This window comes from Schistocerca gregaria, chromosome 4, assembly GCF_023897955.1.
Source record: "Schistocerca gregaria isolate iqSchGreg1 chromosome 4, iqSchGreg1.2, whole genome shotgun sequence".
Taxonomy (NCBI): Eukaryota; Metazoa; Arthropoda; class Insecta; order Orthoptera; family Acrididae; genus Schistocerca; species Schistocerca gregaria.
The window spans coordinates 480,990,899-481,016,559 of NC_064923.1; the positions used below are offsets into that span (position 1 = coordinate 480,990,899).

Genomic DNA, 25,661 nt, shown 5'->3' on the forward strand with positions numbered 1-25,661 from the left:
CTCTCTCTCTCTCTCTCTCTCTCTCTCTCTGTGTGTGTGTGTGTTTGGATTTCTTTGTCTGTTACCTAATAATAGTTCTTATTTGTACATATAATTTTGTAATAGTTCCGCGGATGGAGACACTGTAGCATGAAAGCTGTGTTCTTGAGCCTATGGTTTATCTGCTGTTAAGCTATTCCGTCCAATATGCGTTTTTAGATCATAGCGAGAAATGAAAGCCAGCGTTTGCGCATTGTAGAGAAGTGTGAGAGCAGTAACAGCATGTTGAAGCAGTGCCTCTGTGTGGCATTGTCACGTTACCTTGGACGGCCCTCCCCCCCCCCCCCCCCCCGTCTTCCCCACGCACGCACGCACCCAATATCTGCAATATCTGTAGATGTATTTTACATCAATCTTGAACAACACAAAAACATGTCCAGGACTGTAGCATTGTCAGACATTTTTCGTCAACTGTTGCTGGTGTCAAACAGAACCTGTAATTACGAGTAACTTATTGATTAATTCAAATTTGACAGCATCCTTTAAAGCTGATCAAATCCTACTATTACTTCCCATTTCAGAAGTAATGCAAAAATATTACTCAAATGTTACATATCTGAGAATGACATGTGAACAACGAATAGCTGAAAAAATGTGTTAATAATAAAAACGTTGGGAGTTTCGCACTGTTCCAGAGATCGTGAGCTAGTAGAGTTACGTCTGGTTGTAGTCCACACAACTAGAAACCAAAATATGCGCTTTACACACAGAAAGAAGCTAGCTGATAACGTCTAAAATGTCATTAACCGTGCTGCGAAACCGAAAATCTAAAGACGACCTACAAATATTTAAGCATGTGTGCCAATTTACTTCTGGGCCATTTACTAAATTATTTGAACGCTGTCACTATACAGTTAAGAGGTATTCAAAACAACTGCACCTCTGGTACGTGTTAAGTTCACAAATATGAAAGGAAAATAACAGGAACTCTTCGTTAATTATCGTCTTGGGAACTGTGCTGCCTCTTACGTTCGTCTGTTTCTGCTAGCAAGGACACACATTTTAAGTATCTTGTTTTATAAGTGGCGAACACAGCTTGCCACGTACACTGACTGTTCGTAAGCAGACTTAGCAGATAACTTGGAATTACCATCAGGAATCTAGGAGCATATATATGACGTAACTGCAAGATTACAAAGAAAATGGCTAGCTATAGTCTACAACGCGGAGCCCTTTATTACGGATGTCGTAAACAGAATAAATAGAACGGACAACTGCACGCAACTGCCGCTTTCCTATCAATTAACTGTATTACTATCGTTTAACACAAGGAATTTCCAAGCTATCTGCTTGTAAATCATTAACAGCTGTATCAAAGCAGATACGGCTATTGTGCTTTCTCAAATAGTTCCATTTGTTTCTGCCTTTGTCGTAAACACTCGAAAACCCCAGGAAAAAAATCACAACAGACATAATTGTCAGCTTTTCTGCAAGTATGAATGTACCTTTCTTGTGGTATCGCTAATGATATTCCATTATCCTTTCGATTTATATGGCAATGAATACCGAAAATCTGGTTGAAATATTCGTAAATCAAAATAGGAGTATTGATGTGTTAGCAGGAATAAAGGTTTCACTTGTTTGAACTATCTACGGAAGATACGTTCCGTGTGAAGGATAAAGGTCTTAAATACTTACTATTTTCACAAAGTTCGTCCAATTAAAGCTCAGTTACCGATGAGGTAAAATAGCTGAAAAGAAAATATTGAAAAAAAATTTTAATTTTGTTTGTAGATTGCATTTTTGTGGTTAGAATTTGTGATTTCTTATAAACTACATCGGGAAACAACTACAAACGTAAACGGTTCGGTCGAATACCGGAACGTGCTCTTGCACGTTGAAAAAACTGATACAGGCATGCACACGTCATTAGTTCGTCGCACATTGGCTAAAAAACTGGAACAAGGTTGAGAATGAGGCAATTAAGATGACCATAGAGGTTTCAATTTTTCACCGTACCTATGTACAGGTTCAGGCGAATAACGGAATGTTGTGGACCCGATATTTTTAATTAGCCAGCGATCGGTCTCTGTTTACGTCTATGTGGACGGTCATCATACTTCATCTGAATTATCGTAATTCTTTGCAGCTAGCGCATAGCGTATACTACCTCATCCACAGCCAGTAATCTTCATATGCAATGTGTAATTTACTTCCCGTATACATAGATCACTTATCGGAAATAAGCATATTCGTACTTGGCAGTTGCGTGATGAGCAGTTAGAGACGATTTAATAAGCAAGTATACTTTTCAAGCGTGACTCAATGTTCACTGTTGTAAGTCATTACACAAATTAGTTTATTTTAATGTGTGCCGTTAATGACAGTCTTGCTCAGAAAAATAAACGTCATAACAAGATGTATCTGTAGCTAGATAAAAATCCGTTTAGAAGATAAGTCTTACGATTAAGTGTCAGAATACTAATTGGATTTTACGTAATTAACTATGCAGAGACTGACCACAACTGTCACTTCATACAAGATGCATTTTCTAAAGAGACTGGGAATCGTTACTTTGTTGTCTGGAGATGTTAGCCAGATCAGAAAGCTGGACTTAACCTGCACAATGCAGAGTTTAACGGAAATCGAAAAAGCAGTTATCTAATCTTCTTATAAACAACGTTGACACACGCTGTCTCCTTGTTTGCCAGCCCGCATCTCGTGGTCGTGCAGTAGCGTTCTCGCTTCCCGCGCTCGTGTTCCCGGGTTCGATTCCCGGCGGGGTCAGGGATTTTCTCTGCCTCGTGATGGCTGGGTGTTGTGTGTTGTCCTTAGGTTAGTTAGGTTTAAGTAGTTCTAAGTTCTAGGGGACTGATGACCATAGATGTTAAGTCTCATAGTGCTCAGAGCCATCCTTGTTTGCCCTTCATGTCTTTTGAAACCTGTTTTCTAGGGATTATGTGTCATATGAATAAGACGCTACATTCTTCAGTCAAATTTAGAATCTCTCTAGTACTACTTGTGCATTAATGCAGTTTATTCGAGACAACTTTTTTCCTCTGTCAGTATGGTCTTGTTATAACTTCCCTGTTCCTGCCATATCGTACAATGTTGTACCATAATCGTCAGGCGCAGTTAAATTCTTTATAGTCACCTAGTTCACCATTAGCGCTTGTCGATTTATTTCAGTTCTGTATCTTAAAGGGAACTGGAAACACGGACTGCACCAGTTAAGTGGAAAAGAGACTTGATTGCACATTAATCTGTTGATTGCCATCTATCTTCCTGTATAATTGTCTCGACCGTTAATCCTCTATTTCAGAAGCAAAAATTTCGTTCTCCTTCCACACTGAATTTTTCCTCGCGCAATGGCAAGCTTGTGGCGACATTACAACACGTTGTGGAAGTGCTTTTTTTTTTTCTTTGCCACTAAGTCAGTAATTTCCATAAATTTCTCAGTTACTTTTGACTGTCACTCGTTCGCAGCTATCACGAACATATTCGTACCATCCGAACCGAACATTTGCATCTAGAAACTACTTCCTATCTCTTCGAAATATGTGATGGGGTACATCTACTGGTGTCATATTTTGGGGATTCAGACGTCGAATCTAGAGTCGATAGTTCGTGCATTGGGTCTCAAGCAGTACATAAATTACAAAAACATATAAGCTTCTGGGTAAAATACGTTTTGCAGGGAGCGTTCACCGAAAGGCAGACACAGGAAGTTAGGGCAATCAAGTTTCATCTGCTTCGTGGAATTTTTTCGAAAGTGTCATATTCTTCCGTGGTCACCTTACTTGTAAAAGATACAGGTCGGTTTTACCGACGGTAATATTTTACTCAGGGATAATCAAAACCTACTAACTCCTCCAGTAGTAGGCGAACTCTTTGCTCAATGTAACGATCTCATTTAGCATTTAGTAGTCATTAGTCCTCATCAGCTAACACGACATGCAGGATTCCTCTAACAGACTTAGTATCACGAAGATAAAAAGCTGCATTCTGGTTTGTTGTGGCATTTTTTTAATACGTGGTTTACTAGAATTGAAATAAGTTCCTATAACAACTGCTTTTTATTTGAGAATTTTCCATACACTTACTTCCTAATTGCCTCTAGCATGCCTCTATTTTGTACTCCATACGCCCAGTTAATTTTTGAAATCTTTGTGTATCACAGCAATTTTAATACTTAGTCTTTCTTCCACCAATATGCTCACGAGCCACTTTCCGCTTCCTTATTGTGCAGTACTCCAGAACTGTGTGGATTTGATGATGGCTTATAAAACAATAAGCGCGTTATGATAACGTCTATGCTCTGCGATTGAATTTATTTACTTATTGAGCCAAATCTGATTAGGGCCAATAGTCTGTCACGTCGTACCAGTATTTCTTACACACCTTTTTCTACATCAGTCACGTAAAAAATATCATTTTAATATGACTAAGATTATTAAAATGATCTGAGTGCCTATAGACAATGTAACTACATAATGCTGACTGAACTAATAAAGTTAACACTGGCAGTACTACACTCATGCTGCGGTTGGTGGTGGTGGTGGTGCCAATAATAATAATAATAATAATAATAACTATAATAATAATAACTATAATGGCACATACAAAAGAATTTATAGGTGCAAAAGATAGATGTTTTCTGATAGAGCGAGTTATGGGGAATGGAAATTTAAGGAGCAGGTGCCAGCTAAGGATACTAGGAAATGAGGAGGATCTGGTTGGAAAAATGGATGTACAGGCGTAACGAGTCCGAACACTAATAAATGTAGTAATTATTATTGCTTGAATAGACATTATTAACTGACTTCTGAAGCTGGAGATGTTACTCAGTTCTCTAATACAGTGTAGGTTATTGTATAGTCGGGCACTTGTTGTTGCGAAGGACCTCGAGAAAGTGGTTAAGCGATGTAGTGGGACAGAAAGGATTTTGCTTTAATGGGACCGGTTGTTTCTGCTAAGTTGTTCAGACAAGAGCGTGAAGTGTAGGAGATGTGGAGGGCAGTGTACGTTGGTAAGATGGTAGAGAAGACTGAGGGCATGGAAATCTTTGTACTTGCCTGCGCATTGCCTGGAATTTGAACATATGATTATCAAAGCGTCGAACATCACAGATACAAGAAACACAGGCATTCATGACCGCCGGCCGCTATGACAGAGCGGTTCTAGGCGTTTAAGTCCGGAACGAAGAGGCTGCTACGGTCGCAGGTTCGAATCCTGCCTTGGGCATGGATGTGTGTGATGTCCTTAGATTAGTTAGGTTCAGGTAGTTCTAAGTCTAGGGGACTGATGACCTCAGATGTTAAGTCCCATACTGCTCGGAGCAATTTGAATATTCATGAGTCCTTGGTTCCGCGAGCGTTCCTGAGAAAGACCTAGGAGGATAACATCGCTGTAATCAGGAAGTGGAAGTATCCGTACAAGTTTTTCAAGTCAAAAGGAAAAGTTTTAAAATTTTTAGGGCACGGGCAGATGCTGCCGCCTTCTTGCGCATTGTTACGTGCTCAGTCCAGTTTCGACTTTCATCTATGATTACTCCCTAACTCTTCGCTGATGGAGATAAGCTGATATTGGTTCCATTTAGAGCTAAAGATGGTAGGGGTTCGCGATATTTCGGGCTAATGGGTCTAGGACGACCAACCAGTACTGCTAGAGTTTTGGACGGGTTGAGCTTTAACCATGTATTTTGTGCCCGTTTTAATAGTGCACACAGGTCGGTATTGAGACTCTCGATAGCTATCTTCCGTTTTATTGGTTTTGCACCTACATGAAATTGGATTTCATCAGAGTACAAGTGGTATTCGCAGAAGAACAGAACTGATGACATAATGTGAAAAGAGTAAAGGAGGTTATATCAATAGCTGGGAGACGGACGATACTACATACCTCCACTGTGTCTTTCTGGTACCGGACAGCAGGTATGATGAAACCATTGCTTCGCACTAGGTGAGAAATCCGAACGGCGAAGTTCGGCAAGTAAAATGTTGGAGTCGACCGAGTCAGAGCCTCTGGCTGAAGTGTAAAACACCTCTTGTGAATCCTCGGCAAAATTCAGGTTGTCTGTTACCTTTATTAAGGCAAATCTTCCGCTGCGACGGAAAGGCGACAGGTATTAGTCTAAAAATTGTTTGTAGTTATTGGTTTGTTAATTGGTCCTGAACTATATTTTCTAAGGCCTTGGACAGTGCAGGAGTAATGGAAATTGGTTGGTACTCAGAGGGTGCTGTAATTAGGTCCCTTCTAGGTCTTACTTAACTGGTCCCTGTTTCCAGGCCTCAGGCAAAAAACTTGTGGTCAAGAATTGGTTGAAGAAATGTTATAGTGAGCAGTAGGGAGTCAATAATAGGCTTCGTCATTAGGACTGAGATGCCATCATGTCCAGTAGATGCTGATCTGATACGCATGACGGCTTTGTTGATGGTACTGCAGATAATATGCAGCAACTAGAAGTTGTCGTGGTCACTGTCGTTAACCACCGTGAAGTAATCAATGAGTCTGTTTTGTTTGCTGTTTAGTCGTAACACAGTGACAGTTGTTGTATCTCTCGAAGACATTGTCTCGGCTTTTGTGTATTACTATATGGTGCAAAAATAATCTCTTTTTTAACGAAAGATGTCCGTGATCTTTCAAAAATCGATGAGTTTCCTTTCAGTGTCTTAGCTATTTTTCCGCTCCTTTTTATGTTCTCTAAAGCATATTTAAGTTCGCAATACGATTGTTGCTAGAGCGATGTTGTCTACGAATCTGTACGAATCTGATAATGTCAGTACCGTTCCGAAATTTTCTTCCACCTGCTATATTGTGTTCTGCTCAACAAACGTTCAGCAGTATTCGAAATAACCTGCAAGATAAACTAGTCTTTATCGACTTTTTCTCATCGTGTTGACTATCAGAGTCGGCTTACATACATGGCCCTAAGACTGTATAGTTATTTTCCCATCTACCTTCGTGTAATGGGTTGGATAACTGGTATTAGTTGTAGTCGAAAATTGCTAATTTACTTCTCGCTCTACGTCACAGGAAAAATTTGTCACCATAACACAATCAAACTGAGCCCAATAGTAGCTGCTAAGTTCAATGTTATTAGCAGTACTGTAGTAATACGAACAAATGCACCTTCTAAAATCCCCTATTGGGAAATGTGATTAGTCCAAATGAAGAAACTACTTATACCAATAGGACAAGACAGTTTTTAGTATTCCGAAATGACTCTCGTCCCTCTATACCATTACAAACTACGGCACGGACGCCGCTAGGATGTTCAGCGACAGGCCGAATGATGGGGCTATTTTCGGGGACTTTTCAGAGAGGCGACGCAGTCGCAAAGAATGCATGCAGCCGCACGGCAGCTGTCAGCGCCCAAATTGGACACAGCGGCGGGCCGGCGCGACAGTGCTGCTGTCTGGCGGCGCGGCAGGGTGTCAGTCAGGCGTCCGCGCCGCTGTCGGCCTGTTGACACCTGTCCGACACGTGGACACGCCTCTGGCGCCGCGCTCACGTTGGCGTTCCGCTGTGCGGCCCCGCGCCCCGCGCCGCTCTGCGCTTTTCTGCACCCTGTTTGCTACGACTTGTTACACGAGCGTGTTGCGCCTGACGCCTACACGAGCTCTCGTTTATTTAAACCTCCCGCTTGCGCGCTTTTTACGCACGTAACGCGGTACAACTGCAAGGGATACAACGATTCGGCCTCCCCCAGTCTGTTTTTCTCCCGCTAAATACAGGGCCAATCGACAGTCGATAGGCATCGGAAAAAAAGTTCATCCACTGTTCACTCATTATTTCATACAAGTCCTATATCCATGTTACATGGCCTCCTGTGAAATATAATTACATCGAGGAACCTGAGAGGAGAAAGGGCAAAATATCACTTCGAAGACAGTGGGTAAATCATTAATGTACAGTACTTTTACTTGTGGGAAGTTGATAGAAAGCAATATATAATAAATAAGGGAGGATTAGTAATTTCCGTAGTGCATAGTTCTCACCTTGAACATGTTCGTGAATACAGTCCAACGCACGACATTACTATGAATTTTCTGTCAGCCAGCACTTGTCACTCCCAAACACGTTGACAGAAGACGTCGCTTCGTATGGAAAATATGGGAAGATTTCCTAGAGTTATCAGAGACAACACGGGGACAGAACTGGAAATACTTAGAAGAACAATATCTGTCAATGTCGCATAAATAATTTGTGTTGGGAAGTTATTTTTTTCATGGGCGGCTTCTGATTTAATAACATTCAGTTTTGAGCACTCAGTACAGCTATATAATCTCACTATGCTTTTGATGTGCAGATGTTCCCATCATAAAATGTATGATGAGCTCCTTACGTTGAAATTCCAAATGAGGCGCGCAAGTGGAGTAAAATGATTGTTCTTTGTTTTCAGCTCTTACTGTTTTGTGGTGACGACAACTTCGGCTACTGTTCGATGCTTCAGGGTGTATTCTATGAACTGATCCGTTATTGAAGTTAAATTGTGACACAAATTTCTTTTATTTTTTTTTTCGAAAATTGATTCCACACCACCTCGTTAGTTATTAGATATAAACATATATTTTTCAGCATTTTTCTGTAGCATCACATTTTAAGTGTTTCTATTCTTCTCGTCTGAACCGCTTATCGTCCACGTTTCCCTTCCGTTAAAGTGTACGCTCCGCACTCATACCTTCAGAAAAGACTTCCGAATACTTACTTTATATTAGATATTAATAAATTCGCTTTTTTCAGAAAAGATTTTCTTGCTGTTTGCCATCTAAATTTTATAACTTCTCGATTTCGGCCATCGTGTATTTTGCTGCCCAAGTACGAAATTTCACAAACTACTTTAAGTGTCTCACTTCTTAATCTACATGCATCAGCATCATCAGATATAATTCAACTACATTAAGTTACCCTTGCTTTGTTGATGTTCATCTTTCAACCTCCTTTCAAGGCACTATCCGTCCATTAAACTGCTCTTCCAAGTCTTTTGCTGTCACTGACAGAAATACGGTGTCATAGGCGAACCCGAAAATTTCTTCCCATACTGATTGCACAGTATAGAGATCCAATAACACCTGAGAGAGTGCACCACCCCGTCTCACTCCCTTCTCAAGTAATTCCCTTACTCTCTTATAACTGCTGTCCGTACAAGTTGGCAGTAATCACCCGTTCCCTTTACTTTATGTTTGCTATCGTCAGAAGTTCAAACATTTCTCTAACTCTACAGATGCTGTAAACGTAGGTTTGCTTTTCTTCAGTCTTTTTCAGTGAACTGTGAGACCAAGAAGTCGTCGTGCTCCTCAACAGGGTTAATACGCTTACTAATAACTGCTTCAGCACACTTCATTACTAGGCAATCAATTGCCAACATGTTCATTACCCAGAACCATGTATTCGTTGTCCATTTTCTTAATGTTGTCCAACGAATTACTCCACTAAGAAGTACTCAGTGATCCTAAAATATTTTAGTTCTAACGAGATACAGTTAAATAACAAACCTGTATAGTCATACTGTTTATTGAAAATATTAGTATCGCCCATGCTGACTCATCTCGTAACGCACAGCTTAAATTTATCGCTTCTCAGAAATATATCTTCAATATTATGTTTAAATACATGCCTCGTGATTGTGTTTTGAGGTGTTAAGAAAGTAGTAGTTGTGAGGAGGTAACGTGAGCTTGCCGACTGCGGCACAGCATATTTAACCTCTACATCTACATGACTACTCTGCAATTCACATTTAAGTGCTTGGCAGAGGGTTCATCGAACCACAATCATACTATCTCTCTACTATTCCACTCCCGAACAGCGAGCGGGAAAAACGAACACCTAAACCTTTCTGTTCGAGCTCTGATTTCTCTTATTTTATTTTGATGATCATTCCTACCTATGTAGGTTGGGCTCAACAAAATATTTTCGCATTCGGAAGAGAAAGTTGGTGACTGAAATTTCGTAAAAAGCTCTCGCCGCGACGAAAAACGTCTATGCTGTAATGACTTCCATCCCAACTCGTGTATCATATCTGCCACACTCTCTCCCCTATAACGCGATAATACAAAACGAGCTGCCCTTCTTTGCACCCTCTCGATGTCCTCCGTCAATCCCACCTGGTAAGGATCCCACACCGCGCAGCAATATTCTAACAGAGGACGAACGAGTGTAGTGTAAGCTGTCTCTCTGATTCAGACTTGGTGTCGAAACGGCCAACCTCATTCTGCAATGAATCATTCAGCTCACCCACTGAAGTCCTCGAATGTGTGATTCACACACATATTGAACGGCTCCGTGTGACTCAGTGAACATAAATTAAGCATACGATAATGTCGTTTACATGTCTTTGCTGCCAACAGAATAGTCTAAACAGTGGACACCAGTAACGTTAATTCCACTGACAGTAATCTTTCGGTTCTGTCACATTCACAGATAACACTACAAACGACAGAGTAGTGTAAGTGAGGCTATTAAAGATAGTAATCGATTAGATGGCAGTTGCAAAGACGCCGCTCCACTGCATTCAATAGTTTGAGTAGAAATGGAAAAGGTTGTGCCACAATTTTTTAAGAAAAACTCCATTTCATTGTTGCTTAGTTCCCGGTGCCCTGTTGCATGTCCATAGACTCGATCCAGGTGCTAAATTACGGCCGAAGTCTTCCAAACATGAGTTACTAGATGGCGTATTTAATTTGTGCCAAGCTTTGCTTCTCTCTGGAGTCCCAAAATACGAACAAATGTGAGGAGTGGTTTTTGTTGATTGCAATTCTACAAGTTAAAAACCTAGTGATGTATTTCTGTATTTGTTATGGCAAAAACAGAACGTAGTGCCTCAGTATCAATAAAACCTGGAACCAAAACTTACTTCCAACAATATATAGAAAACTTATTATCAGACAGTGGCTGTGTGCAAAATTCAAGTTGATTCCTGGAAAGAAGGAAAAACAACCAATCAGCGTCAATAACGTTATTTATTTTCACAAATCGCACCGTTTTTGAATTAGACAGGTTTATGTTCAGACAGCTATTCAGGTTTATATTACATTTTTTGTTCAAATTACTATTTTTAAACAAATGTAAACAACACATGTAATATAAACTTGAACAGCAGTCTGAACATGAACTTGTAATTCGAAACTGCTAATGTCGCTGTAAAAAATAAGTAAATAAAAATATATCATTAGTTGTGGTTCTTCCTCGCAAGAATCAGCTTGTAAAAATCCTCTTATTAACACAACCAATGAATTTCCTGGTACAGCACTTAGAACATTATTTGGATCTGTCTTTTAAGAATTAAAACTTGCCATCAAGTTATAAATGTGTATATTATTTTCAGTAAATTCTGTCAAATATCACTGCAACTTGTTTCGGAACAGTTGGTTCCACGTCACACTGTCAACTCCGGTATTTGCGTTATTCGTGGCTCCTTCGTCAAAGTCACTACTGATTAATTCTCATGGAAATCATTAACCTCGTATGGTGCTCCTTGTGTGAAGATACTTGAGGCTCTTGTTAATTACGGAATTGACAAAATAATAATAAACGTATTTGTTTCCTGATATTATAGCTTACCTTTTCAACTTAAATTTTGAGTACCTCTAATTCTGTACTAGAAACCGTAAAAAATAAAATAGCTCTTCTTATTAAACACTTTTAATGAAAAAAATCTTAACTACTACAATTTCTTGCCGGTTACGTTTTATTTAACCAACTTCGGAAGATTTTCAGGTAAAAGTTCACTGTTGTACCTTCGTCAATCTGAATCAAGCACTGTTCTGTCTACCAAGCGTTGCTTGTTGAGTAGCATTGCAAGCATACTTGGTACACCATCGCTAAGTTCTGTCATATGGTATAATCTTCTAGGACAATGAAGCTAAGAGCAAAAAAGTATTCCACAGAAACGTCCAGAAATAATTGACTGTTACTTTAAATTGGTATCCAACAATTTTATAGACCTCTCCTTGGGCTCCTGGAAATTCTTACATTTCAGTACCAGAACATTTGCGCTCTTATCGCGTTGTGAGTAATACAGATTGTGAGTGAAGGGTGAATTTGAAACTCGAAACCACAACACTAGAAGTAAAAATGTCAGTACAGACTACGTGTCCGTATGTAGGGTTCAGAATGGAGTTTCATATCCTGGCTCAAAAATCTGGAACATACTGCCGTGAAACATGCGGTACAAGAACAGATGTCAGAAACAAAGAAAAAAAAATCCGTATAAGCCGCTTCCACAATTTGTTACATTATTTGGGCTCAGGGATGTAATACTCTGTTTCAAACAGACCTTGAGATTTCCAGTGTGTTCATATCCTATAGTTCAGTGAAAAACTGCGTAAATATCATATTAGAAGTATTTTGTAAAAAACAGTAACTCAGAGGAGAGGCAGTGTGTTTTTCCAGAGTAACTGCTAGTATATAGGTATAAAGTAATCTAAAAGTAATTGCCATAATTATCGGTAGATGAGATCTAGTCATAGCTGAGTAGTCTACAGCCTGCGGTGTTGACTCCAGGCTGTTGATCAGAAACGCGACTTGGTCCACATACCTGATGGCTCCCTTTTATGACGAGCCTTACGGAGTAAGATGAACGCAATAACTGAATGGTGATGACAGATAACTTTCGTTTGGATACAAACTTTTTGTTAAAAAAGTTACTTGAAAACTCAAAACAGTTCACGGTTGTACTGAAGGTAGTTGTGGTCCTCAGTCCGAAGACTAGTTTGACCACTCCACAACTCTACAGTAGTCTATTCTGGCGAAGCCTCTTCATATCTTTCGTAACTACTACAACTTTCATCCATTTGAACATGGTTGTTATATTCAGGCTTTTGTCTCACTTTGCTAGTTGTAAGCCTCACAGCTCCTTGAGCCCAAGGACGTGTCGTGTATATCGGTCTCCGCCAAATATCAACTGAGACTGACTGCATTCCTTCCGGCAAGCTACCGGATCTAGGTCGGCAGGGCTACTGAGAAGCCGATATCTCCCCAATGAACACAGATACTGTATTAACAAGTATCGCACAATATATTAAATAATATCAAAGGAATGGCACGGTGAGAGCGTATACTACTTGGAAAAGGGATTCACTAATTACTAAATTAAAATCTTGGCCCAGGTGAATCAAACATTTGTTACAGTCACATTCAGTGTGCATAGGTCAATCAAAGAAATTAACGTAAGGTTTAATTTAGCAAAGGTGAAGAAACAGCTAATAAGCTAAAATTATAGATGTACATCAGCATTAATTAGCTTCGCAAAGTTTTGAGAAGGAGAAACGGGTATAAACAGTTATGGACATATTAGGTGATTATTCGTATGAAAGATAGCCATAACAAATACACAATTGTTGTAAGATCGTACAAAAATTAAGTGAAATTTAAATGCAACTACTCATGCTTGCTCCGTCTTCCGTGAGCCTTAACGAATTTACAGGGTGACAATTATTGAACTATGTGAAAAAGAAACCTAAATTTGTTACCGTCCATGGTGTGCAAAAACCTTATTCAACAGGTAAACGACACTAGAGATAAGCGGACTTTGGTTATGACATGTTGAATATGCCTGCCATCATTGGTGGTGACGTGGAGCGGAGGAATGTTGAAATTTTGCATGACTCGCTGAACAGAGGGAACATCGATGCTGTCGACGAACTCCTGAATAGCTGTTTCCATCTCAGCAATGGTTTTCGGGGTTATTGATGTACACCTTGTCTTTAATATAGCCCCATAAAACTGAGTCGCATGTATTCAGATCCGGAGAATGTGGCGGCCAATCGTGGCCCCTGCCAGTTGCCTGAGAGTACCCTAGAGCCAGAACGCGGTACCCAAAGTGCTCCACCATCACACTCGTGCTTCGATGGGGTCGAGCTCCGTCTTGTATGAACCCCATCTTGTCGAAGTTAGGGTCACTTTGGATTTCTTTTTTTTTTTTAGTCATCAGCCTTGCGACTGGTTGATTCCCCACGAACCTCTTCATCTCAGAGTAGCACTTGCAACCTATGTCCACAGTTATTTGCTGGATGTATTCCTATCTCCGACTTCCTCTACAGTTTTTGCCCTCTACAGTTCACTCTAGAACCAAGGAAATCATTCCCTCATGTCTTAACAGATGTCCTATCGTCCTGTCCCTTCTCCTTGTCAGTGTTCTCCACATATTATCCTACGATTCTGCGCGGAACCTCCTTATTCCTTAACTTACCAGTCCAGCTAATTTTCAATTTACGTCTGTAGCTCCCTATCTCAAATGATTCGATTCTCTTCTGTTCCAGTTTTCCAACAGCCTATGTTTCACTACGATACAATGCAGTGCTCTAAACGCACATTCACAGAAATTTCTTCCGAAAATTAAGGCCTATGTTTGCTACTAGTAGGCTTCTCTTGGCCAGCAATGCCCTTTTGCCAATGCAAGTCGCTTTTGATGTCCTCTTTGCTCCGTCCGCTATTTGTTATTTTGCTCCCTAGGTAGCAAATTCCTTAACTTAATCTAGTTCTTGGCCATCAGTCCTGATGTTAAGTTCCTCCCTGTTCTTATTTCTGCTACTTCTCATCATTTTCGTCTTTCTTCTATTTACTTTCAATCCATATCCTTCGCTCATTAGACTATTCATTCCATTCACTTTGAATAGCGGGAGTGAAATCATCTTGCAAAACTTTCACGTACCCTTTGGTAGTCACCGTGCCATCAAGGAATATGGCACCGATCATCCCACGAGTTCACATTGTACACACCACACAGTCACCCGTTGAGGATGAAGAGACTTTCGATTCTTCTTCCCAGTCCCCCAAATGCGGTCCAGCCGGGAGGCGTGCTGACAAAGTCCGAGCAGTTGCGATGAACGCTGTGTCCGGATGGTGCAGTGGTTAACGCAGCTGCGTAGTAGGCGAGATATCCTCGGTTCGAATCCAGGACCACCACACATTTTCACTCGTCGCCGCTGATTCCGTATAAAGTCCCGATGCAGCTGACACCAATAGTTCATTCCCTTCCTTTTCTCCCCTCTCCCTTTTCAATTTACATAGTATGTGTAATAACTGCAGATGCCACGTGGTGTCCGTTCTTTCGGACATATCCTAAAGAACAGATACCACGCTTTTATATAAATGATTTTTTTCGATTCTACTTCACACCATTGTCTTGCTTATCCACCTTACCTCTCTCACCCGTCACTTCTAGCACATCCATGGCAACCAGAGTGCACTTCAGTGAACGTGGTTGCTATTTAGGGTTATTATTATTATAGTTGTTGTTATGTGCGAATAAGCCCATTAGGACTACGCAGAGGGGAAATTTGCATTCATTTTTGTCCATATATTTCGTCTCTCTCTGTGAGCTTCCGTTCTTGTTCCAGGCTTCTTTGGTTCTTCATCTTTGTCAACTTGCCATTTTTGAATTCTCGACCTGGAGATTTCACTGAAGTAACTTTTGCCCATTTCAGATCAGTTTTCATCTCGCCAGTACATTTCATCGTGCCTGTTTTGGCTTTGCTCCTATTGTTAAAACATCGACTACTGGTTTTTAAGTTTGTCTGGGTTCATTCTTGTAATGTGTCCAAAGAATCTTAGTTGCGTTTTCTAATGTCACTTTAGATGTTCGGTTTCCTGATTGCTTCTGAGTTCATATTGTTCGTCCGCAAGCTATGGTATTTTGCGTTCCTTTCTCTTATTGTTAGTTTTTCTGTTCGAAATTAGCATTTCTGATCCACTAAGGCAGTCTAGTTTAATTTTTCTATTGTAATTTCGTAGTTTTGTGTGCTTCGAGATAGATGTTTTGTTGTAGATATTTTTAGTAAGTCTGCAACCATCTTTTGGCATCTAATTTTGTTTGCTTTTGTTTAGATTCCATTTTCCTGCGTGGTTTCACCGGGATATTTAAATTGTCGGACTTGTTTAATAATGCAATATTTTGTTTCCACGAATTTTGCTGCTTCTTCGTTCCAGATCATATACTCCATCTTTTCAATAGATATTTTGGAGCAGATTTTTTCTACAGTTTGTTTAAAAAGTTCAGACTCATTTTGGCCATATGAAATGTCGTGAGTTAATACCGCAAAATCATCTGCAAACGCTAGGCACACTGTGGATGAATTGCCTCTCTCTGAAGTGATTGGTTGGTCAGTTTTGAGGATTGATTTCTGTTCGTAGTGTTTTTGTATCCCGTTCTCAAGGACACTGTTCACAACTAACAGAGACAGCCCATCCCCCTCTTTAATTCCCATTTTCATTTCGAAAGAATCTGAGGGTTCCCCTATAAATTTAATCTGTCAGTGTCTGTTTTGTGGTCGCAAGTGTTAAAAGATCTTGAACTTGTTTGTTTAATATTTGGAGAATGGTTCGTGGTCAACTAGACGTTGGCTTTTTTGAAATGAACAAATGTGCAGATGAAATTTTTGCTACGAGTTATCTGATGACTCAAGATTAGCTCTAGGTTCAAGATTTGCTCTTAACACACATGGTGTGGTCTGAATCCTGCCTGATACTCTCCAATTTTTGGTCAATTGTTTCTTTGTTCTATCGAGAAAAGAAATTTTTATGCAGCTGATATTAGTGAGCTCTCCCTGTAGACTTTCACATTTTTCTTGTGTTGCTTCTTATGTAACAGGTGAATTAATCCATTTTTCTATACTTGAGGAATTAGTACTGTTTGCCAAATTTCTTGGATGATTTTGGTGATTCGTTTTGTGGTGTTGTAGTTTCCTGATTAGACATTTTTTCTATGGTTCAATACTCCTCGATGCTTTACTGTCTCAGAGTCATTAGTTTTGCTTGGCTATTTAATTATCTGGCGCTAGTGCATTTGGATTTGTGTCGTCAGTTTTCGTAATGGGAATTTTTGTGTTTTTTTTTCTGGGCAGTTAAATAGTTCTTCGAAATATCTGACAAACTCCGTGTAGTTTACTTGATTGTTTTGAAACAATTGTTCGGAACACTAACTACCGAGTGCACACATCCTAAAAATAAAACAAACAAGGAAAAGTTGACACGTGTGAGCTTAGGTTTGAAGTTGTTCTAGAAATTTCGTGTGTTGTTTCTTTCGAAGTCCTTTCAGGTTTCAAGAAGTCGATCCTTTTCGTATTTTCTTGTGGGATCCTCTGATTAAAGTGACTTTTTGTTTCTTCACTGTCAGGAATTTTTCGTCGTTGTCTTCCGCCTAAGATGTCCCAAATGTTGTGTGCAAACTATCCAGACTGAATTGCATACTCACATTCCTCATTTCATGAAAGGTTGCTTTTTCCTTTCCTAGAGAGGAATTAGTTTCCACTGTTAGTTTTTGATCCGCGCAGATTGTTTGAGTGCTTCTGCTTTAGTTTTCGGAGAGAGATGGTTGATTCTTGTAGTGACAAATTCAGAGATTTGTCATTTTTTGTGAACCTTTGAGGTTGTAAATGTAGTTTTATTCTTGTCAAGCAACGGTTTGTTTGCACCTTATCTCACTTGGACGCTCGTAGTTTTTCTCTGGTTTGAATAAGAGAGAGATCCATGCCCAATTTGGAATTCACTGATGAATGAGTTCGGTGTACTTCATCTCACCCGTTTTGATTGTTTATTTTTCAAATGTGTGGACGTGATATTAAGGTCGAACATCCTGCAGAATTCAGCCATCCTTCGTCTGTTGTGATGGGTCCATGTATGGTCTGAGATTTTCTAGTTATTTTCATGTACTTGGTTTCTTTGCCTGATAGTGCACAGAAATCGCCAGGTAGGCTTCTGACATGTCATGTGGAATTTTAAATACTGTTTTTCTAGTGTTTCCCTTGTCTTCTCTACCTTTCTTTTGTTGGTTTTATTTTTAACACAGTGTGGGATTTGTGCACTGTTAGTGTTCTTAACTTGCAGTGCTTGTTATTAGTCTATTGTTTACAGACATCACATTTGTTATGGAGGTCAGGATGGCTCTCTTGACTGCAAAGGCGACCCCTAAAGGTGGTTTGTTTTTCAATATTTGTTTGTCCGTTTTACTTCTGAAAAGTCTGTAGTTTGCAAAATCCATTGCATTTTTCCCAGTCCGTCTTGTTTCTTGGCGTGCCAGTATTTGCATTTTTGTTCGTTAAGGGTTTGCTGTAGTTCATGCAACTCCCCTGCTCGTAAGTCTATTTTTAATTTAATTTTATTTATTTATTTATTGCCGAATAACGGTTTTGGAATTTGGGTTAAGTTGACCAGAGGTCTCTCTGCCAGTCCAGACGCTCAAGAAGTTTGGTTGTACTGTTTTGGAGAGTAGTGTATTGGACACAACCTGCTGTGAAAATTTGTTTCCTGTCACACTTCAGAGTACTTAATTGTCTAAAATTTTGGACTGAAGTCCATTTTTTTCAATTATTAGGGCTGGAGTGTTACGTACAGAACAAGGGTTCGAGCAATATCTCTAGTGATCTGTCACCACTCAGAGGACGTGTCTTCCGCCAACATCGCCGTATCGATGGGTTTCATCGCTGCTGAACATTCCACGTTGTAGGCTAGTTGCCTTCAGGTCTCTCTTAGAAGGCAGGAAGCTATGGACGTCGTAATGAAAATATTGCCTGGAGAATGCTTGGTTCGATATGGCGGAAGACTTACGTTTAATAGCCCTAGTTTTGCTAGGATAAGTAAAACAGTAAATAAAGTTAGGAAAATTTCTTGAAATGAAATACGTTTAGCACATTGCAAATTTGGTTTAAGATAGGAAGCAAATTCATCTTAGAGGTACTGTTTTCCCACAAAATTTTATCAAGTCATGTTAGTCACATTTAGACATGCAACATTCAGAATTTCCTTTATTGTGGGATTTACTTTATCCGTACAAAACTGTAACTTCTTGATAATCAGAGAGATAATTTTGTTCAAACCTACTGCGGAATGTATTACCGCTTAGCTGGTTCGTGGCAGTCTGTGCTTCGTGGCCCGTCATCCCCGCAGCGTGCGTATCACGAAGCGCACAACGCCAAATGTACGCGAAATTTAAATCATGTGAAATGGCGTGATAGTATCTCTGGGCGCACAGGAAATATAAAATACCGTAACTGTCAGATGGCTCGCATTTTGCGCCCCCAAACAGGTTGTCAGCCGGCGAAGGGGACGTGGCGTTGGCAACGCGAGCGTCGCCCATATCCGCTGCGTGAGTAGTTTTGTGGCGGCTCGGCCGGCTCAGAGTATTGAATGTTGCGCGACATTGCGCTCCTGTTTTATTGACATCGCGAGTTCTTTGGCAGGTTGTAGGGAGAAAAAAATGTAAATGCTGATATATCCGCACCAGCGCCCGCGAAAAGAGCAACAATATCCTCCGAGGATTTTTCTCACACCGTGCAGTAAGCCCCGAAAGTTTTTACCCTGTGTTCCATACAGTAGTAGCAGCAGCAAGTACATTACTATGCAGTCCTAAAACAAAACAGTGCATTTTTTTGCCTCTGCTTGCACTAAATTTCTAACTTTGGAGATTTTCTTGATTATTTTAGAGGTAAAATTCTACGTGTGTGTGTGTGTGTGTGTGTGTGTGTGTGTGTGTGTGTGTGTGTGTGTGTGTGTGTGTGTGTGTGTCTTCGTAACTGATAAAGCATGTTCCTTGAAATAGAAATTCCAACCCTACATATTTTTTATTTCTATTGGCTTCGGGTCCACTTTTCTACAGAATTAATGCACAAGATTTTTGTCTCAGCTTAAAGACAAAAATTGTTGCAATTACAGCCATTTACTTGTGTAAAACATGGTGGTATACAAATCACCACAACGCACAAAGTCTATTTTCGGCTATAAATAGCGGAGTAGTTTGCTAAGCAAATGGTTGTACTTCTCCCTAGGACTAAAACAGGTAGGGGGTATTCGACGGCAGCGCAGTTGCCAAGAAGAAATAATTATGAAGAACCATGCTCTCTAAATGTGGATAGTTCACTTCTCTGGGACATGTAGTTGATGCTGTTCCAAAAATAAACTCTTAAATCCTTCTATCCTGCTGCCATTGGTGGAAACTACTCAGAACTTGCATCAAACTCCTTCATGGTCGACTCGATATGCCTCGTTCGACTCAAGAGTGATATTGATTGGAAGCGTTCTCTGTACTATACTGTACTATGAGAAAGTGCATTTTGAGAAATAATGTCTGTCTTCGAGAGATAGAAAACCGTCAGAAGACCAATATTCATAGGCATAAAAGTAATCTAAGGCAAGTCAATTCACTTGTCCTACTTTCAGTGCTTAAGTTCGAAATGACATGTTCAAAAGATTCCACCGACTTTTCTGAATGAATTGAAAATGCCTTTAGGAAAAAGATCCCATTTAATCACAACTGAAGTACTCTAACTTTGAGAAGATTTCAATAAAATGGACAAAAATGGTTTAGTAATAGTAAGTGGAAGTCGCCTGAAGACTTCGATCTCCATATTATGTGTTACAATCACTGAACCAAAACACACAAAAAATCCCATTCACACAGTGTTGCCGTAGATCCCCGAAATGGACGACCCCGTAAGATATCGAATCAGTCAAAGGAGACATTACCACAAACGTATAGCAGCCGTATGTTATATGCATCTAGAAACTAACAGCGCAATCCAAAAAGTCAAATAACTTCAAGGTCTTCGTAACAGTATATTTGGTAACAAACTAAAATACTTCCGGAGACAGTAGTATATATAAAGACGTACCTAATTTTAAACGCCTTTGGTGAATTCGGCCGTGAGATAAGTAAAATTTGCAGTTTCTACATCTACATCTACATGACTACTCTGCAATTCACATTTAAGTGCTTGGCAGAGGGTTCATCGAACCACAATCATACTATCTCTCTACAATTCCACTCCCGAACAGCGAGCGGGAAAAACGTACACCTAAACCTTTCTGTTCGAGCTCTGATTTCTCTTATTTTATTTTGATGATCATTCCTACCTATGTAGGTTGGGCTCAACAAAATATTTTCGCATTCGGAAGAGAAAGTTGGTGACTGAAATTTCGTAAAAAGGTCTCGCCGCGACGAAAAACGTCTATGCTGTAATGACTTCCATCCCAACTCGTGTATCATATCTGACACACTCTCTCCCCTATAACGTGATAATACAAAACGAGCTGCCCTTTTTTGCACCCTTTCGATGTCCTCCGTCAATCCCACCTGGTAAGGATCCCACACCGCGCAGCAATATTCTAACAGAGGACGAACGAGTGTAGTGTAAGCTGTCTCTTTAGTGGACTTGTTGCATCTTCTAAGTGTCCTGCCAATGAGACGCAACCTTTGGCTCGCCTTCCCGACAATATTATCTATGTGGTCCTTCCAACTCAATTTGTTCGTAATTTTAACACCCAGGTACTTAGTTGAATTGACAGCCTTGAGAATTGTACTATTTATCGAGTAATCGAATTCTAGCGGATTTCTTTTGGAACTCATGTGGATCATCTCACACTTTTCGTTATTTAGCGTCAACTGCCACCTGACACACCATACAGCAATCTTTTCTAAATCGCTTTGCAACTGATACTGGTCTTCGGATGACCTTACTAGACGGTAAATTACAGCATCATCTGCGAACAGTCTAAGAGAACTGCTCAGATTGTCACCCAGGTCATTTATATAGATCAGGAACAGTAGAGGTCCCAGGACGCTTCCGTGGGGAACACCTGATATCACTTCAGTTTTACTCGATGATTTGCCTTCTATTACTACGAACTGCGACCTTCCTGATAGGAAATCACGAATCCAGTCGCACAACTGAGACGATACCCCATAGCTCCGCAGCTTGATTAGAAGTCGCTTGTGAGGAACGGTGTCAAAAGCTTTCCGGAAATCTAGAAATACGGAATCAACTTGAGATCCCCTGTCGATAGCGGCCATTACTTCGTGCGAATAAAGAGCTAGCTGCGTTGCACAAGAGCGATGTTTTCTGAAGCCATGCTGATTACGTGTCAATAGATCGTTCCCTTCGAGGTGATTCATAATGTTTGAATACAGTATATGCTCCAAAACCCTACTGCAAACCGACGTCAATGATATAGGTCTGTAGTTAAATGGATTACTCCTACTACCCTTCTTGAACACTGGTGCGACCTGCTCAATTTTCCAATCTGTAGGTACAGATCTATCGGTGAGCGAGCGGTTGTATATGAGTGCTAAGTAGGGAGCTATAGTATCAGCGTAATCTGAAAGGAACCTAATCGGTATACAATCTGGACCTGAGGACTTGCCCGTACTAAGCGATTTGAGTTGCTTCGCAACCCCTAAGGTATCTACTTCTAAGAAACTCATGCTAGCAGATGTTCGTGTTTCAAATTCTGGAATATTCCATTCGTCTTCCCTGGTGAAGGAATTTCGGAAAACTGCGTTCAATAACTCCGCTTTAGCGGCACAATCGTCGATAACAGTACCATCGGCACTGCGCAGCGAAGGTATTGACTGCGTCTTGCCGCTTGTGTACTTTACATACGTCGAAGTGAGAGTCACGAACGTTTGCAAACAGCACCGATCAACTGCTGTGGTACAATTGTCAAACGGAAATAACATGGACTCGTTATGAGCACTATAGAAGAGGTCATTTTCAAACGTGGCATATCTTCGTACCAAGAACGTGAAATCAAATTAAGTCTGTTGAAACACAAACAATGAGTGAAAGAAAAATGACATCCAAAACAATTAATAAACATTTGTCTCATACTGTAGTTATTTTTATTAATTAGTAGGGTATCAACGAATAGTAATATCATTAGGAGGTGGTGTGGTAACGTGACCACGACGGTAAAAAATGGATATCGCATATTTCTTGTCCTGAACTCCGCTGCTGCCTGCAGGTAAGTGATTAGACTAGTCACAATATGTATCATTTGGTTCAAGTGGCTCTGAGCACTACGCGACTTAACTTCTGAGGTCACCAGTCGCCTAGAACTTAGAACTTATTAAACCTAACTAACCTAAGGACAGCACACACATCCATGCCCGAGGCAGGACTCGAACCTGCGACCGTTGGGGTCGCTCGGTTCCAGACTGCAGCGCCTCGAACTGCTCGACCACTCCGGCCGGCACAACATGTATCGCCAATGTTGTCAGTGAGATTGACGTCAGAATGTTCACTTATTTTCTTAGTAACAACGTTTTTGTTTTTGATTCTTATTAGGTAAACTAAGCCACTCATATGAGCGTAGTTACTTCACTTGTATGGAGGGCCTTAATTTTTTAAAATGTATCTTCTTGGGGTCTAGAAATATAGTTTCTTCTGTGGATCACTAATGCCATCAAGGCGCCCGATCGGGAAAAGTGGCTCCACAACTCGTTGGGAAAAGTGGGTAAAGTGTTCACCTCAGAGTTACCTCGGAAAAAATACGTATAATACAACAGATAAAACTTACTTCTGACCCCTTCTATACAGAGCTATCATTCACTTTTAAATTTCTTTGTAATGATTTAGAATGAATTATTTTATATAATATTGAAGACAAGTCACCTGCTCTGTACAAAATGCTTAAAGCATAATACTAATGCTTACACAGACATTGTTGAAGAATAAGGCATTAAGTGTTTCTTTTGCAATGGACAATGTTCCTTTTAGTAGTACATCATTTAAGACACTAAAATCAATATTACCACATTTACATGAGACACTAATTTGGTAAAGTAAAACAACTTTCCTAAGGATTCATGAAAATTCTCAAATTCTGCTTTCTCTATTGACACTTAAATAACAGATTTAAACTGAATGTTAACTAAAGTAAAAAACGATTCGTGATTGGTATGCTGAAGGGAAGGAGTCGTGGCTAATTAATGCCATAATTGAACCGATGAACCAATTTGTAAACGTGACATACATAAAAACCAGGAGCGGTATAACGGAAATGGCAAAAAGTTTCTTGGCCTGCATTTCGGATCGTGGGAGCAGTTTTAAAAACTTCTAATGATGGGTGAACGGGGGAAACAAAAATACCTGTATCCAGTGTCACTGTTGAATTGCGCTTGTAACAACTACACAACGCAGAAAATCTTTATCAATATAGATACCACTTCTCCTCTCTATAGGTGTTTAATTATTGCTGTTGTGGAATTCCTTACTATTGACGAACGCGCATAGTTATCACAACTGCTTCTTGGGTATAAACGAAGTCTTTCACTGACTACTTTTTTAAATAAAGTGTTTCTCGGACTCACATGCTACTTCACATGTGAAGTAGTATCAGTCGTGGTAATAGCTTGTAAAGGCTAGTTTACTTTCAAATAGTTCGGAAAATAACGCGAAGGACTTAAGTTTGGAAAACATATAGCCCAGACATACGGGCCCTGTGAGATATTTTCATTTCTTTGAAGAACTGCTGTTAATGGTTTCCGGGAGTTACAGAAGACGGTAGCTGTGTTATGTGCTCTATAAACAGCGTACATCATTTTAATTCAGAGCTGCAGATAGCTTCATGCAGTTAATTTACTACAATTTTTACATTTAATTGACTTTCCAACAATCTACCGTGACACACGTGACCATTTAATCTGTGGTCTCCTCTTCGAGCCCAGATGTTGACAACGAATTGTTGTTGGTTTCGTGACTTAAAAATATGTTTCACCTCGTTAGGTGTGTTACAGCAACTGGAGGTAGATGTTTCGATGGCAGTATAAAGAAACTCAGTTTTCTCCACGCCCTTTTTTAACTGAACTTTGACCTAATAGTTCAGGTCGAAACCGAATCTCAGAAACCAATCAGTCGAACCCTTGTTGGTACAGGGATGTGTGCGTGTGTGCGCGCGCGCGCCGACACTTCTGTAATAACGATATTATACACTAATAAACGCTACACAAGCATGATGTACCATAAATGTGTTAGTGATACTGAGTTATAACGAACAAAATATGATAGAGATTTCGTAGCAAATACTACTTTCCACGTCCGTAACATCACATTATTTTGAAATGACTTGCAATTTTTTGGTGTTTGAATTGCCCTCTGCTTTGCAAGATGAGCAATAGTACTCATTTAAAACAGGTTATATTTTAAATAACTTTTTGTAACCCTCCTTAACGACTAGTATATTCATAAATCTGCATAGTTTATCTAGATATTTAGTGGCCCTGTACACTATAAATGCAGTAGGCTATATGAAAATAAAGACGAAAGCGTGGGGGCTGTTATTTTGACCTACACATCAAAATGTTACTAAGAAGACGTAGAATTAAGTAAAATGAAATGGAAAATTCTCTCTAAAAAAATGTAATTCATTACTCCACGGAAAACAAATTTAAGACTTTGTTGACACAAGAAAAGTTGGTGATCGACGTGGAAATTGATCACACATTGCGGTTCAGAACAGCAAGACGAGTAGTGCGTGTGTGGTGTCAATTACTCTCTCTTTGCACGCAGCTTAAAACAATGGCTAGTTGATAAACTGCAGTGTGTACATCCTCGTCGTCGGTACGATTCCCCCACCCCTGGTTTCCTCATAGCGTTTATGAAAAATCAGCTACCTGAGGACGCCTTTCTGTAGCTCCGATCTTATAGTTACTTTCCTGTCTGACAGATGTGACTATTTTCCGTGTATTCCATCTTATTCTGCAATTCATTATTATCCGGAAACGAAATTTTCAGTGTCCATTTGTTATACGGATTCTGTGATTTCCTCTCTTCAGATCCCCACTATCTGTATGATACGAGCTTCTTTATTATTAAGAGGTCGAGAAAATATTTTTCTTAACTATCGACAGTACTACTGTCATCGGTAAACTAGTCTGTTTAATTGTCAACTATCGTCTGTTCTCGGCACCT

At 40.0% G+C, this 25,661-nt stretch overlaps 1 protein-coding gene across 2 annotated transcripts in view; it reads left to right on the forward strand.

Moving 5' to 3' along the window:
* LOC126267172 (zinc finger protein Noc-like) overlaps positions 1-25,661 on the forward strand; it is a 109,920-nt gene that overhangs the window by 61,635 nt on the left and 22,624 nt on the right. The window lies entirely within an intron of this gene.